General features: G+C 37.0%; 2 long non-coding RNA genes across 3 annotated transcripts; both read right to left on the reverse strand.

Annotated features, from left to right (window-relative positions):
• Positions 1-431: 431 nt before the first annotated feature.
• Positions 432-7,141, reverse strand: LOC131176018 (uncharacterized). 2 transcript variants are annotated; one of them, XR_009146146.1, is made up of 3 exons: positions 7,069-7,141; positions 1,301-1,364; positions 432-654 (listed from the first exon to the last, which is right to left on the reverse strand). It is a non-coding gene; the product is annotated as an uncharacterized LOC131176018 (long non-coding RNA). The 2 variants fall into 2 exon arrangements; XR_009146145.1 differs by lacking the exon at positions 7,069-7,141 and adding an exon at positions 2,801-2,993.
• A 1,858-nt stretch (positions 7,142-8,999) lies between these two features.
• LOC131176028 (uncharacterized) lies at positions 9,000-11,504 on the reverse strand. Its single transcript, XR_009146177.1, has 3 exons — positions 11,336-11,504; positions 9,831-9,894; positions 9,000-9,184 (listed from the first exon to the last, which is right to left on the reverse strand). It is a non-coding gene; the product is annotated as an uncharacterized LOC131176028 (long non-coding RNA).
• Between the last annotated feature and the right edge of the window lie 5,895 nt (positions 11,505-17,399).

The following is a 17,399-nucleotide window of genomic DNA, read 5'->3' on the forward strand; positions in this document are numbered from 1 at the left end:
TACCCCTCTGTAAGGCATAACATGATCCCGTAGAATACCTAATGAACTACCGAACTTCACCTACCGATAACTCATTAAGTACCCTACAAGGGATTTTAAAACAATTTTCTTATCTTTGACGAGTGGTGAGCATTTCTAATAAGTGTTTAAAACATTTAGTTGAAATTAAAACTAATTAATATTTTTGGCCATTTTAGGTTTCCGCAAATTTTATAAAAATTTTGACAGAGTTTCCTCTGTATTTTGAGAAAACCGTTCTTCGAATACCTGTAAAAAGCACTTCTAAAAATTTTCCTCAACAACTGCTTCAATTTCAAACTCAATCTCAATCAATTTCTCAAATTCACAAGTTCAATAATTCCTTCAAAATACTGTCCATCAATATCATTTATTCATATTCCATTCAAGATAAACAATTTATATATTCATCATACTAAAATTTACATTCAGAAAGTCCAAAGTAAAATTTATTACAACTTTTATATAAACTTTGTACAAGCTGCTCAAGACCCATGTATATGTCCATACATTTATGTGCAATATATACATCAAAAGAAATATTTACAGTTAGGGTATAAATTATACCCGAAGACTTCAAGCTGATGACTTCACACACCTCAGCAGCTCAGTCTGCTGCTCCTCTAATCTCTGTATCTGCGACAGCAATAAAAGCTATCGCTGAGTACTAAGACTCAGTGGTGCACAATATACTAAAATAATCTTTATGCAAAACTTAAAGCACATTCATTCAAAAATTTGACTAAACATGAAAATTAAATACAATCATGCATTGTAAGATTTTACATGTAAACCAAGTTTATTTCAAAGTATCAAAACACATTTCATAAAACCCACAGTTAGATCATGCCATTCGAAACAAATAGAATCTCAATAGCCAGAGGCTAAGAGAAATCACATGAATCTCAATAGCCAGAGGCTAAAGAGAAATCATATCACAAGGCTAGCTAGCTCAAATATATGGATATCCATTCACATCCTCTTCTACTGGCACACCTCAACACTTCTCCAGAGAAGGAATCAAAATTCGAAACTAATTACCCCCACTAGTCGTGCTAGTGAGGTGTTCAAATATATGGTCATGATACTGTGGTTTCAAAACTTATCTTAACAATTTGCTAAACATTGTCATTTCAAATATACACAATAAATTTCACAATTTGAATCAAAACATCATAAGTAAGGTCACAATACTTTCAACAATTCAAAGCAACAATAAAATGCATATTTCATTCATTTAATCAATGAATTTTTTTAAAGCATAGTAATATTGTGCACAAACCTCAAACGAGTCGTCCTTTAGCCTCGACTCGGTTCCTCGGGTTCCTTCCCGATATTCTTTTCAACTGAAACACACAATTTTACAATGTTTCAGTACTAGAACTTAAAATAAATCCAAAATAAACTTAACTTCACATTTAGCTAGCTCTAACGTTTTAAATTCGACGTTCTCGAAATTTTGTGTTTCGGGTTACTATTCACTGCACTATTCAAGTCAAATTATTGACTTTCTAAGGCTTAATGGGTATGGGAACTCCAACTTCACCCACATACCACATTTTGGTCACCAAACTTGTTGGTTTTGGTCATTTGTTTAAAGCTTAGGTCATTTTGGCAAAATTGCCAATTTTCGGTTTTGGTTTTCCGAAGTTGCACTATTCTATTGGTCGATCTACTGTTGGAATTTGACAAAACTTCCTTCATAGAAAATGTTCCTTATTGTCTTAAGTGTATTCTCATTTTTGGATCACCTCAATCGGAGTTTTGTAGCTCAAGTTATGGCCAAAATAAATTTACTGTTCACGTGCACTGTTCATACTACAATTTAGGTGCTGGCAGATTTTTGGTCCAACTTTGGTCAATTGTTTGATCAAGTTAAGTTCATAATTTGGTCTCACTTTCTTCATATGAAATGTTGTACTATGTCTTAGGTTTCCATCGGTTCAAGAATCGCCTAAATCTGAGTTTTCTAGAGAGAGTTATAGCCCTCCAAACATTGCTGCTCAATGAAAATTCTGCAGAATTTCAGTACAGTAAATTTAACTTTGCTCAATGATTTGAATGAGTTAATGGCCTAATCTGGGGTGATGTTCTTCATGAAAGTTTTAGATCTATATGCCCTCTAACCCCTGGCCAAATTTCAGGTCAATTTGACCTGTCTAACTCGAGTTATGACTTCATTTGGTAAGTTTAGTGCAGTGGCAGCCTGCAATCAACTCACTTTGGTCAATTGTTTCACCAAGTTTTGGTCAGTTTTTGGCAATGGTTCCTTAATGAAAATTGTGATCTTTTATGTCTATTTTCATCTCCAATTGGTGGCATATCAATTGGACTTGTAAAATTTGAGTTTTGGTCCTTCAAAGTGGGTTTGGTCATGCTGCCAGCAGCATGACCATTGGACCTCCGAATTTAACTTAGTTTCCTATCATTCCCACACAAGTTATTTGGTCATAATTGACCATTATTTCACTTCACAATAGGTCCAACATGCCATTTATATATTTCTCCCAATTTTGGTTCACAAACCCTAGCCTACAAACCCTAATCTTACTAACTCTTGCATTTAACCACAAGTAGTGCACTTAGTCCTAACCATTCAACTAATCAAAGCTTTTAAACTCATTTTAATGCATCAAACCATTCAATTTCATACTCCCCTCAACTAGGCTGAATTTCAGTTTGGTCCTTCTCCCATGTTTTTATTTCATTTCATAAATCCTAAGCTCATGTCAACCATTGCATATGCATTTAAAGAAGTAAAATAACAAGTTAACACACTAACCTTTCTTAAATCTTCAAAACCCTAACTTTTGCTCTTCTTTTTCCTTGTAATCTCCTTCTTAGTAGTAATAACAAGCTTTAATAGGGTATTTTAGGGGAGTTATGAGAATTGAGTGGAAGAATTAAAGCTTGTATGCAAGCTTTAATGGTGGCTTTTCATGGAAATGAGAGGGAGAGGAGAGAGCTACGGGAAAGAGGGAAAAAAAAGAAGAAGAAGAAGTAAAAAATGGACTTTTCAATTTTGTTTTTAGTCTTTAATTTGACTTAGTCAATTAGTTAATTAAATTAAAATTAATTATGAGGTCATAGTTACATCATCATGATGATGTCATCAACTTTTCAACTTTTTCATTTTCTCTTTTTTTTTTTTAATTTTTCTATTAGTTCTTTAATTTAATTCCCGATTCCGAAATTTTCTTTTCTCCGATTTAATTTGTGATTAGGTCGAGTCACTCCTGTGGTCAATTGACCAAATTGCCCCTCGCCGGTTCATCCCGGTTTGCAAATAATTCCATATTTCTTCCGGCTCCCTGACCTAATTATTTGACTAGCTTAACAGTTCTTTTTCGTGATATTCTCTTTTCCACTGTGTTCATAAGGGTCCTAAGGACCGCAGCGTCACTTTTTACGGTTCGAAATTTGAGTTTAAAACGACTTCGCAGTCGTTCCCGAGGAGGTCACTCATCGCTGTGACTCTCGGTTCGTTTAACCTCTTATGTTCTGTTTTTCTTATTTATAGTTAACTAATTAAACATTACTAATTATTTGTGTTTATGGCTTTTCAAGTTGTCTTAAGTGTGGCCCTAATCCCATTAATTGTCCGGACCGACACCGGTCATCGGAACAGTGAAATATACCAGGCTATACCAATAGGGGTGTTACAATTCTCCCCCCCTTAAATAAATTTCGTCTCGAAATTTTACCTGGCATCAATCTCTGAATAGCTGTGGGTGTTGTCTCCTCATGTCCTCCTCTCGTTCCCAAGTAGCTTCTTGGCCCGAATGATGGTTCCACAGCACTTTTACCAACGGTATCTGCTTATTCATGTGCTTCACCTCATAAGCCAGAATCTTTTTGGGTTCTTCTTCATATGTGAGGTCTGGATTCACTTCTATTTCTTCTACTGGTAGTACATGAGATGGGTCTGATCGATACCTCCTCAACATAGACACATGGAAGACATTATGTATCTTTTCCAACTCTGGAGGTAGTGCCAACCGATATGCCAAAGGACCCACTCTTTCCAGAACCTCATATGGCCCAATGAAACGAGGACTTAGTTTCCCCTTTCTGCCGAATCTCATAATTCTCTTCCAAGGAGAAACTTTGAGGAAAACTTTCTCACCCACTGCATACTCAATATCCCTTCTCTTCAAATCAATGTGGGACTTCTGACGATCTGATGCAGCTTTAAGTCGATCTCTGATCACCCGGATTTTCTCTTCAGTTTGTTGAACAATTTCGGGTCCAATCATTTTTCTTTCACCCACGTCATCCCAACACAACGGGGTTCTACATTTTCTGCCATACAAAGCTTCATATGGAGGCATCCCAATGCTTGATTGGTAGCTGTTGTTGTAAGCAAACTCAATCAAAGGCAAGTGTGTATCCCAACTACCCTCAAACTCAATCACACAAGCCCATAGCATGTCCTCCAATATCTGAATTACCCTCTCAGACTGGCCATCTGTCTGTGGGTGGAATGTAGTACTGAAGTTCAATCTAGTTCCTAGGGCTCTCTGAAGACTACCCCAGAATCTAGAAGTGAACTTAGGATCTCTGTCTGATACAATAGATACTGGCACTCCATGCAGTCTCACAATCTCATCAATGTACAACTTGGCCAATCTTTCTAAACTGTAGTCCATCCGAACTGGCAGAAAATGAGCAGATTTAGTCACCACAACCATGACCCAAATCGCATCATGACTCTTTTGTGTCCTCGGAAGTCCCATCACAAAATCCATCGTTATTCTCTCCCATTTCCACTGCATCTGGTAGTGGATGTAACAACCAATGGTACTTGATGCTCTGCCTTCACTTGGCGACAAGTTAGGCATTTGGATACAAACTCGCCACATCTCTCTTCATACCCATCCACCAAGAATGCTCCTTTAGCCCTCTATACATTTTTGTACCACTGGTGCATGGCAAAGGAGACTCATGTGCTTCCTTTAAAATGATCCTCCTCAATTCAACATCATTAGGAACACACATTCTGCCTCGGTGTAGCAATAGACCATCATCTCGAGTGAGAATTTCGGTTTCTTGCCTGTGGACTTCTTCCATCGACTTCGATATTTCGATCATTACGAGCAGCCATTACGATCCGATCAATCAACACCGGCCGTACATGCCATGCAACCGCTGTCTGCCCCTCATCATTAATCTCTAAGTGGCATGCAATGATCTTAACTCATGTACCAAAGACAAAGGAGTAACTCAGAGACTCGCCATAGTCTTGCGACTTAGGCGTCGACCACAACATTAGCTTTCCTGGTGATAGTCTATCAGACAATCATAGTCTTTTATCAACTCTAACCATCTCCTCTGTCTCAAATTCAACTCTTTCTGGGTGCCCAAATACTTCAAACTCTTATGATCTGTGTAGATGTAACATTTCTCCCCATACAAATAATGTCTCCAGATCTTAAGAGCAAACACTATAGCTATAAGCTCCAAGTCATGTGTCGGATAATTCCTCTCATGCGGTTTTAGCTGGCGTGATGCATAGGCAATGACATTTCGATCTTGCATCAATACACAGCCTAACCCATTGTGAGAAGCGTCACTATATACTGTATATTCTTTACCTGGAGTAGGTAAAGTCAGGACTGGAGCTTCAGTCAAACATCTCTTCAATTCATCAAAACTCTGCTGGCATTTATCCGTCCACTGAAATTTTACATCTTTTCTAAGCAGCTTGGTCAATGGAGATGCCAACATGGAGAATCCCTTCACAAATCTACGGTAGTATCCAGCTAAACCCAGAAAACTACGAATTTCTGTGACATTTCTGGGTGGCCTCGAATTAAGGACAGCTTCAATCTTACTTGGATCTACCTTGATGCCCTCTTCTGATACTACATGCCCCAAGAAAGATATTTCTTTCAGCCAAAATTCACACTTCGACAATTTGGCATATAGCTGTTTCTCCCTCAAAGTCTGCAGTACAATCCGCAGATGTTTATCATGCTCTTCTGCATTCCTCGAATAGACCAATATATCATCTATGAATACCACAACAAACTGGTCGAGGTATGGTCTGAAGATAGTGTTCATCAGATCCATAAAAGCAGCCGGAGCATTAGTTAACCCGAATGGCATAACCAAAAACTCATAATGGCCATAGCGGGTTCTAAAGGCAGTTTTAGAAATACTCTGCTCTTGTACTTTCAGCTGATAATAACCTGATCTCAGGTCAATTTTGGAGAACACAGCTGCGCCCCTCAACTGATCAAACAAGTCATCAATGCGGGGCAATGGATATCTATTCTTTATTGTCACCTTATTTAACTGCCGATAATCAATACACAAGCGAAGAGTGCCATCCTTCTTCTTTACAAACAACACTGGCGCTCCCCAAGGTGACACACTAGGGCGGATAAAGCCCTTGTCAAGTAGTTCTTGCAACTGCACTTTCAACTCTTTCAATTCTGCAGGTGCCATTCTATATGGCGTTATGGAGATTGGGTCCACACCAGGCATAACATTAATTTCAAACTGCACCTCTCTTTCTGGAGGTAATCCTGGCAATTCATCAGGAAACACATCCGGAAAGTCACATACCGTAGGGATGTCCCTTCCCCACTTGGGTGTCTATCACATGTGCCAAGTATGCTTCACACCCCTTTCTGATCATTCTTCTGGCTAGTGCAGCCGAAATGATGTTTGATGGCAGTAAATGCCTCTCCCCGTGTATTACCACATCACCATACAAAGGGAGACCAAAAGTGACTGTCTTCAGTCTACAGTCAATCATGGCGTGATGCCTGGCTAACCAATCCATGCCCAAGATAATATCATACTCTCTGAAGGGCATCTTAATCAAGTCTGACAAGAAAACATGTCCTTGGATCACCAAAGGACAGTCTCTATAAATTCTGTTGACCCGGACCTCTTGTCCTAACGGACTAGTTACTAGCACTTCAAAACCCATTTGCACACATGGAACAGCAAGTGAACTGACTATGCTAGCACTAACATATGAATGAGTTGAACCCGGATCAAACAACACAAATACATCTTGATCAGGGATAGAGAATGTACCAGCTACCACATCGGAAGTCTCAGCCTCTTCTCGCTGTCTCATCGTGTAGACTCTGGCTGACGCACTTCCTTGTACGCATCGACCAATCTGGTTGCTCGATCGGTGCCTCTACCTCTGCCTCTTCCTCCGCCAAATGATCGTGAACCTGCGGGAGCAGGACTGCAATAGATCCTCGGCAGTAGTAGGAGCTGGACCATATCTCGGAGCACTAGTACAGTCTTTAGCTATATGGCCCTTGCCTCCACAGTTAAAACAGGCTCCAGTGGCCCAATAGCATTCCCCCCCATGAATCTTGCCACAAGTCTCACAGGGGCGGGCAGAATGTGAACCCTCGCTGATCACGACTGACCTAGGGGTCTCTCACTGCAAAATCTGCCTCTGCCAAATCTTCCACCCCGACCCCTGCTGGGTCCACTAAACTTCTTTCTCTTTCCAGAGGTAGCACCAGAACTCTGTTCAACTGATTTTTCCCCCTTGTCTTTTTCTGATTTCTCAGCTTTTTCCTTCACTGGGGTTGCTTCTGCTTCAACTCTCTCTAGTTCAAGTGCTTGAGACATAAGTTCTGAGAAGTTGCTATGTCGAAATCCCACAACTTGCATCCTTATGCTGGGCTTCAAACCCGTCTCAAATCTCTTGCACCTTGCCTTACTGGTAGTAAGGAGACTCTCCGCATAGTGACTCAGGCGGGAGAACTCCCTCTCATACTCTGCCACTGATCGGTTCCCTTGTTTCAAACTCAAAAATTCTTGCAATTTCTGATCAACATATGCGTCTGGGATGTATTTCTGTCTGAACTCTCTGATAAAGTCATCCCAGGTTAGCACTGGTGGTTCAGCCAAGCTGTGGGGGATGGTCTTCCACCAATCATACGCATCCCCTTGCAGTAGCGACACAGAATATTCCAACTTCAGCTCATCTTGGCAGTACAGTTTCTTAAACACTCTGTCCATTCTTTCAAGCCATTGCTCTGCCTCAAGTGGGTCTACTGTACCCTTAAATTCTGCAGCCCCATACTTCAATAATTTATCATATTGTCTGGCTGGAGGCAGTGGTTGTGCCACAGGTGGTTGGGGTGGAGCTTGAGCAGGCATACCCCCAGCCATTTGTTGAAACATTGCCGCTATCTCACAGGCGAATGCGGCAGGAATTTGCAGCATTTGTGGGGCTGGTGCTGCTGACCCACTGACATTCGGTAAAGCTGGGGCTTCCCCTTGTGCCTCAGCTTCAACAGACTGCTCAACTGAGCGATCCCCTTCTTCCATTTCAGGCTGAAGTTAGGGTATCTCCTGAACAAATAACACAAGGAGATTTCCCTCTGTTAGTTCATATTCATGATGTAATGCACTGTATGTAACAATTATGGACATTGAGCAGTTGTACTTAACAAAGAAAAGACACAAATTCACAATTTAAAACATAATTCAAAAATTTGCTCTGATACCACTAAAACATGTCACACCTTACCCCTCTGTAAGGCATAACATGATCCCATAGAATACCTAATGAACTACCGAACTTCACCTACTGATAACTCATTAAGTACCCTACAAGGGATTTTAAAACAATTTTCTTATCTTTGACGAGTGGTGAGCATTTCTAATAAGTGTTTAAAACATTTAGTTGAAATTAAAACTAATTAATATTTTTGGCCATTTTAGGTTTCCGCAAATTTTATAAAAATTTTGACAGAGTTTCCTCTGTATTTTGAGAAAACCGTTCTTCGAATACTTGTAAAAAGCACTTCTAAAAATTTTCCTCAACAACTGCTTCAATTTCAAACTCAATCTCAATCAATTTCTCAAATTCACAAGTTCAATAATTCCTTCAAAATACTGTCCATCAATATCATTTATTCATATTCCATTCAAGATAAACAATTTATATATTCATCATACTAAAATTTACATTCAGAAAGTCCAAAGTAAAATTTATTACAACTTTTATATAAACTTTGTACAAGCTGCTCAAGACCCATGTACATGTCCATACATTTATGTGCAATATATACATCAAAAGAAATATTTACAGTTAGGGTATAAATTATACCCGAAGACTTCAAGCTGATGACTTCACACACCTCAGCAGCTCAGTCTGCTGCTCCTCTAATCTCTGTATCTGCGGCAAAGAATAAAGCTATCATTGAGTACTAAGACTCGATGGTGCACAATATACTAAAATAATCTTTATGCAAAACTTAAAGCACATTCATTCAAAAATTTGACTAAACATGAAAATTAAATACAATCATGCATTGTAAGATTTTACATGTAAACCAAGTTTATTTCAAAGTATCAAAACACATTTCATAAAACCCACAGTTAGATCATGCCATTCGAAACAAATAGAATCTCAATAGCCAGAGGCTAAGAGAAATCACATGAATCTCAATAGCCAGAGGCTAAAGAGAAATCATATCACAAGGCTAGCTAGCTCAAATATATGGATATCCATTCACATCCTCTTCTACTGGCACACCTCAACACTTCTCCAGAGAAGGAATCAAAATTCGAAACTAATTACCCCCACTAGTCGTGCTAGTGAGGTGTTCAAATATATGGTCATGATACTGTGGTTTCAAAACTTATCTTAACAATTTGCTAAACATTGTCATTTCAAATATACACAATAAATTTCACAATTTGAATCAAAACATCATAAGTAAGGTCACAATACTTTCAACAATTCAAAGCAACAATAAAATGCATATTTCATTCATTTAATCAATGAATTTTTTTAAAGCATAGTAATATTGTGCACAAACCTCAAACGAGTCGTCCTTTAGCCTCGACTCGGTTCCTCGGGTTCCTTCCCGATATTCTTTTCAACTGAAACACACAATTTTACAATGTTTCAGTACTAGAACTTAAAATAAATCCAAAATAAACTTAACTTCACATTTAGCTAGCTCTAACATTTTAAATTCGACGTTCTCGAAATTTTGTGTTTCGGGTTACTATTCAAGTCAAATTATTGACTTTCTAAGGCTTAATGGGTATGGGAACTCCAACTTCACCCACATACCACATTTTGGTCACCAAACTTGTTGGTTTTTGTCATTTGTTTAAAGCTTAGGTCATTTTGGCAAAATTGCCAATTTTTGGTTTTGGTTTTCCGAAGTTGCACTATTCCATTGGTCGATCTACTGTTGGAATTTGACAAAACTTCCTTCATAGAAAATGTTCCTTATTGTCTTAAGTGTATTCTCATTTTTGGATCACCTCAATCGGAGTTTTGTAGCTCAAGTTATGGCCAAAATAAGTTTACTGTTCACGTGCACTGTTCATACTGCAATTTAGGTGCTGGCAGATTTTTTGTCCAACTTTGGTCAATTGTTTGATCAAGTTAAGTTCATAATTTGGTCTCACTTTCTTCATATGAAATGTTGTACTATGTCTTAGGTTTCCATCGGTTCAAGAATCGCCTAAATCCGAGTTTTCTAGAGAGAGTTATAGCCCTCCAAACATTGCTGCTCAATGAAAATTCTGCAGAATTTCAGTACAGTAAATTTAATTTTGCTCAATGATTTGAATGAGTTAATGGCCTAATCTGGGGTGATGTTCTTCATGAAAGTTTTAGATCTATATGCCCTCTAACCCCTGGCCAAATTTCAGGTCAATTTGACCTGTCTAACTCGAGTTATGACTAAATGAACAGTTACTATTCATTTGGTAAGTTTAGTGCAGTGGCAGCCTGCAATCAACTCACTTTGGTCAATTGTTTCACCAAGTTTTGGTCAGTTTTTGGCAATGGTTCCTTAATGAAAATTGTGCTCTTTTATGTCTATTTTCATCTCCAATTGGTGGCATATCAATTGGACTTGTAAAATTTGAGTTTTGGTCCTTCAAAGTGGGTTTGGTCATGCTGCCAGCAGCATGACCATTGGACCTCCGAATTTAACTTAGTTTCCTATCATTCCCACACAAGTTATTTGGTCATAATTGACCATTATTTCACTTCACAATAGGTCCAACATGCCATTTATATATTTCTCCCAATTTTGGTTCACAAACCCTAGCCTACAAACCCTAATCTTACTAACTCTTGCATTTAACCACAAGTAGTGCACTTAGTCCTAACCATTCAACTAATCAAAGCTTTTAAACTCATTTTAATGCATCAAACCATTCAATTTCATACTCCCCTCAACTAGGCTGAATTTCAGTTTGGTCCTTCTCCCATGTTTTTATTTCATTTCATAAATCCTAAGCTCATGTCAACCATTGCATATGCATTTAAAGAAGTAAAATAACAAGTTAACACACTAACCTTTCTTAAATCTTCAAAACCCTAACTTTTGCTCTTCTTTTTCCTTGTAATCTCCTTCTTAGTAGTAATAACAAGCTTTAGTAGGGTATTTTAGGGGAGTTATGAGAATTGAGTGGAAGAATTAAAGCTTGTATGCAAGCTTTACTGGTGGCTTTTCATGGAAATGAGAGGGAGAGGAGAGAGCTACGGGAAAGAGGGAAAAAAAAGAAGAAGAAGAAGTAAAAAAATTGACTTTTCAATTTTGTTTTTAGTCTTTAATTTGACTTAGTCAATTAGTTAATTAAATTAAAATTAATTATGTGGTCATAGTTACATCATCATGATGATGTCATCAACTTTTCAACTTTTTCATTTTCTCTTTTTTTTTTTTTTAATTTTTCTATTAGTTCTTTAATTTAATTCCCGATTCCGAAATTTTCTTTTCTCCGATTTTATTTGTGATTAGGTCAGAGTCGACTCTCGGGTCAATTGACCAAATTGCCCCTCGCGGTTCATCCGTTTGCAAATAATTCCATATTTCTTCCGGCTCACGACCTAATTATTTGGTAGCTTATGTTCTTTTTCGTGATATTCTCTTTTCCATTGTGTTCATAAGGGTCCTAAGGACCGCGACATCACTTTTACGGTTGAAATTTGAGTTTAAAACGACTTGCTGATCGTTCAGGAGGTCACTCATCATTTGTGACTCTCGTTTAACCTCTTATGTTCTGTTTTTCTTATTTATAGTTAACTAATTAAACATTACTAATTATTTGTGTTTATGGCTTCTCAAGTTGTCTTAAGTGTGGCCCTAATCCCATTAATTGTCCGGACCGACACCGGTCATCGGAACAGTGAAATATACCAGGCTATACCAATAGGGGTGTTACACCAAAGGTACCAAACACATCTATAGTGCATCAAAAGGTTAGTGCACATGTTCTTGAATTAATCTAGGGTTCTAATGAATTAATATATTAATTTTAAAATCTTAAATGGCAAATATAGATCCAAATATATATTAAAAGTGTTTTAATATGCTATTGAACATTGAAATCAATAGGTAAATATTGAATCTTGCATGATGCATGAGACCCTAAAAGAAAATTTTTTGAATTCAATGTTCTAATCTAATAATTTTCATGCTTCTGCTCCTTCAATTGGTATCAGAGCTACTATATTTGCCATTTAGATTGTTTAATATCTGATTTAATTGTGTGATTTGATCAAAAGTTGGTTGATTCATTGCTGGTTGCAAAGAATAGGTGGCAGCATGCTTGGTTGTGCACCATGGTACGCATGGTTTGAGCACCACCATGGTGCGCATGGTATTGGTCTTCAATTGTGCAATTGTTGTATGCTTGATGTCCATAATTATGCCTATGTCTAATTAAATTGTTTAATTAGAATTATAATCACACAATTAAATTTGTTTGATGTGATTCAAATCTGAATTTTTAAATTTGTTTGAATGTGATTCAAATCTGAATTTTTAAATTTGTTTGAATGAGATTCAAATCTGGATTTTTAAGTTGAATATGAGATATTCAATTTAATTTTAGTGTATATGTTTTATTTAATTGTTAAATGGTGATATACATGATGGATGATTATGGACAATAAAAGACCAATATGATTGGATTTATTTCTTTTATGTTTCTTTGGATTGTAAATTAATTAATTTATTTTAGTTTTTGGAATATTTTTGGATTGTAATTTTATTTATTTAGTTCTTGTAAATTCGAATTGATATGCCAAGGATTACTATATAATTAGATTGTAAGAAGATCGAGGAGGTCAAGAGCATTAGTGGGACTAGTGGGAGGAATTCAAGATCAAGTGTTGATTATATACTCCTTTAGTAACTCTTGTAATATGAATGAATGAAATGCACCTAGGAATGCCCTGATTCAATTCTTGGTGGCTCAGAATTGAATCCAAGAATTGAATCCCTTAGAAAGTCCATGATCATACCATATTTATATGTTTATCCATGAATGCATGAGAAGTATGGGAATGTATGCAAGTATATGATATATGCATACTAATTGGATAATGTGCAAAGTGAGACCATAATAGTAATTAGGCCGACCACAAAATCTTCCAAACAAATGATTAAGTTGGAAATGGTATAATTAAAAGTAATTATATTATGGGCCCTCCATTGAGGCAATTATTTTAAGAAATTTTAAATACTTGCATATGATGCAATTAATTTAAGAGATTTTCTTAAGAATAATTATTAAGCATGAGATGTTGTAAATATGTAAATGGTTTGGTAGCCAATAATGGATGTGCCTGAGGACATTAAAATTATTTGCATGTTTACTGGCGCAATAAGATCAACTTAACTAATGCAAGATAAGTCAATAATGGATGTGCCTGAGATTTTGAGCATTAGGGGCTAGGTAAAAGGATTGAACCTCACATGAGATGTGATGGGCAAAGAGTTGCTCACTTATAGTTTATTGTAATTCCAATAATGGATGTGCTTGAGGATGATCAATAAGATTATAAGAATTCAATCACCCACTAGAAATCCATCCAACTAGGATTTCCATTTTCTACTTTGGAAGTGTAGGATTCGCTAAGTTAGTGGGATGACCAATTTGATTAAAAGACCATAATCATTTTGGTTAAATACATGATACATTTACTAATTAATCTGATTATTTTCTGCAGTTAATTTTCTGATAATAATGAGCACGCCACAACCACCACCATCCAATATCCTTGCGAGCATACTTGATCACAATAGGTTGACAGGACCTAATCTTTCTGATTGGCTAAGAAATTTGAAACTTATCCTGAACCTTGAACATATAGGATATGTTCTAGACTCACAGGTTCTTAGTCCCTTACCTCCAGAGGCCACTCAAGAGGAACATGAAACTTTGGACAAGTGGAAGGAGCATGATATGAGAGCCAAGTGTTACATGCTTGTTTCTATGAGTAATGAGTTATAGATGCAGCATAAGAACATGCAGAGTGCAAATGAGATCCTCTTTCACCTACAAGAGTTGTATGGTGAACATAGCAGGAATGCCAGGCATGAGATATCTAGGCAGCTATTTCGCATGAGGATGTCTGAGGGATAAAATATTGGGGATTATGTCCACAAGATGATTCAGCTTATTGAGCAGCTGGAACATCTTTAACATGGATTTCCAACTGCAGACGGATTTGATCCTTCAGTCCCTTCCTGAGTCATTTGGGAATTTTGTAACAAATTTCCATATGACTAAGCAGGAATACACCTTGGCTGGTCTACTTAACATGTTGGTTATTGCCCAAAAGAATATGCCGAGCAATAAAGGGAAAAAGGTACCTTTGATTACATCTTCTTCTACTGGAAAGTCCAACAAGAAGAAGGGCAATAAGAAAAAGAAACCTCAAATTCCTGGTCTTTCCAAGAAGATAGCTAAACAGAAAGGGAAGACCAAAGCTGATGGAGGCAAAGGAAAGTGTTTCCACTGCCAGAAAGATGGGCACTGGAAAAGGAATTGCCCAGAGTATCTTGCTTCTCTAAAGGACAAGAAGGATACACCTTCAGAAGGTATGTCTATATCTTGTTATTTAGATATTGATGATGCTCATAGTTCATCTATAGCTTAGGTTTTAGAGACTGGTGCCAGTTCTCACATTTCTTATGATATGCAGGAACTAGTAAACAGTAGCAGCTTGCGTTCTCGAGATGTTAGACTCCGGATTGGCGATGGCTCAACTGTTGAAGCTTTAGCCATAGGATCTAAATCTTTTTACATGTCTGGACATATTTTGTGTTTGAATAATATTTTATATGTACCTGATGCTTTTAAGAACATCATTTCTATATCTAGTTTGACTAGAAATGACTATGAATTTCAGTTCACAGATGATGTTTGCAATATTTATTTTGGAAATAAATATGTTGGCTCGGGTTATATGCATAATGGTCTTTATTATTTGGATAATAATAACAAACACAAATTGAATGTAAGTGATCTAAATGAATGCAATGCCATGGTGAAAATCAACTCAAGTACAAAATATATTTGGCACTTAAGATTAGGTCATGTTGCAGAAGATAGGATTGCAAAACTAGAAAAAATGGGGATTTTATCCTCATTGGGTTCTGAGCTTACTCCAACTTATCTCCCAATAGCACTAAAGCCATTCATTACAATATCTTAGACCTATCTTGAGAAGTATAGACTTTGGGATAAACCAATTATTCTTTTCGCTCTATCCCTATAGATGCGAATCCCAAGAATATAGGTTGCCTCCCCTAAGTCTTTCATGGAGAATGTATTTGACAACCATACCTTTACAGTTGTCAACATACCTATGTCATTACCCATTAACAAAATGTCATCCATATATAAGATAAGGAAAGTGACAGCACTATCACTAACCTTCTTATATACACATGGCTCATCCTCATTTTTGATAAAACTAAATGACTTAATGGCTTCATCAAAACGGATGTTTCAACTCCTCGAAGCTTGTGTCAACCCATAAATGGATCACTTTAGCTTGCATACTTTGGAACTATCTTGGGATTCAAAACCCCTAAGTTGTTCCATGAAAATGTTTTCTTCAATGTATCCATTGAGAAAAGCTGTTTTGACATCCATCTGCCAAATCTCATAATCATAGTATGCCGCTATTGCTAATAGAATTCTAATTGATTTAAGCATGACAACAGGCGAGAAAGTCTCCTCATAGTCGATTCCTTGCCTTTGGTGAAACCCTTTCGCTACTAGCCTTGCTTTATAGGTCTATATCTTTCCATCAAAATCAATTTTCTTCTTGAAAACCCATTTGTTCCCTATAGGTACAATACCTTCAGGTGGGTCAACAAGATCCCAAACTTGATTCTAATACATGGAATCAATCTCGGATTTCATAGCTTCAATCCATTTTGAAGAGTCTAAATCTGATATAACTTCTTCATAGGTAAGTGGATCATCTCCATGATCTACTTCTTCATGAGTAAACAACTCTTGTTCATTTTCATGAAGGAAACCATATCTCTCTGGTGGGTGAGATACCCTGGTTGATCTACGAGGAATAGCTGTAGATGTTTCATCAATAGGTATAGGTTGATTAGATGGATCTATATCCATCTGATCTGTTGGTTGGTCAAAATTCTCCAATCTAACTCTATTTGCCTTCCTTTGCCTCCTTCTTGAACAAACTGTTGTTTAAGAAATGTGGCATCTCTACTTATCACAATCTTTTATGATATAGGCAAATAAAAATAATATCCAAAACTCTCTTTTAGATATCCAACAAATCGACCTTTTTCTGATCTGGTTTCTAATTTATTAGTGTTCAGCTTTTTGATATAAGCTGGACAACCCCAAATCTTAACATGCTTAAGACTTGGTTTTCTTCCATGCCATATCTCATAAGGTGTGGAAGATACTGATTTTGATGGAATCCTATTTAGAATATGCAAAGCTGATTCTAATGCAAATCCCCAAAAGGAGATTTGCATATCAGTATAACTAATCATACTACGTACCATATCTAATAGGGTACGATTTCTCCTTTCAAATACACCATTCAGCTGTGGTGTTCCTGGAGGAGTCAGCTGGGAAACAATGCCATACTCTTTCAAGTATTCATCAAATTCACTATTCAAGTATTTACCTACACGATCTGATCGAAGAGCTTTAATGCTTTTTCCTGTTTGATTTTCTACTTCAGATTTAAATTCTTTGAACTTTTCAAAGGATTCATGTTTGTATTTCAGCAAATACAAATACCCAAACCTTGATTTATCATCTGTAAAGGTAATAAAGTAATGAAAACCACCTCTAGCCATTTCTTTAAATGGGCTACATACATCACTATGTATTAGCTCCAAAATATTTTCAGCTCTTAGCCCTCGTCCAACAAAGGGTGATCTAGTCATTTTGCCCTGAAGGCAGGATTCACAAGTTGGAGTAGGCTCAGAACCCAATGAGGATAAAATCCCCATTTTCTCCAGTTTTGCAATCCTATCTTTTGCAATATGACCTAATCTTAAGTGTTAAATATATTTTGTACTTGAGTTGATTTTCACCATGGCATTGCATTCATTTAGATCACTTGCATT

The sequence above is a fragment of the Hevea brasiliensis genome, chromosome 18 (assembly GCF_030052815.1).
Source record: "Hevea brasiliensis isolate MT/VB/25A 57/8 chromosome 18, ASM3005281v1, whole genome shotgun sequence".
In the NCBI taxonomy this organism is placed as follows: Eukaryota; Viridiplantae; Streptophyta; class Magnoliopsida; order Malpighiales; family Euphorbiaceae; genus Hevea; species Hevea brasiliensis.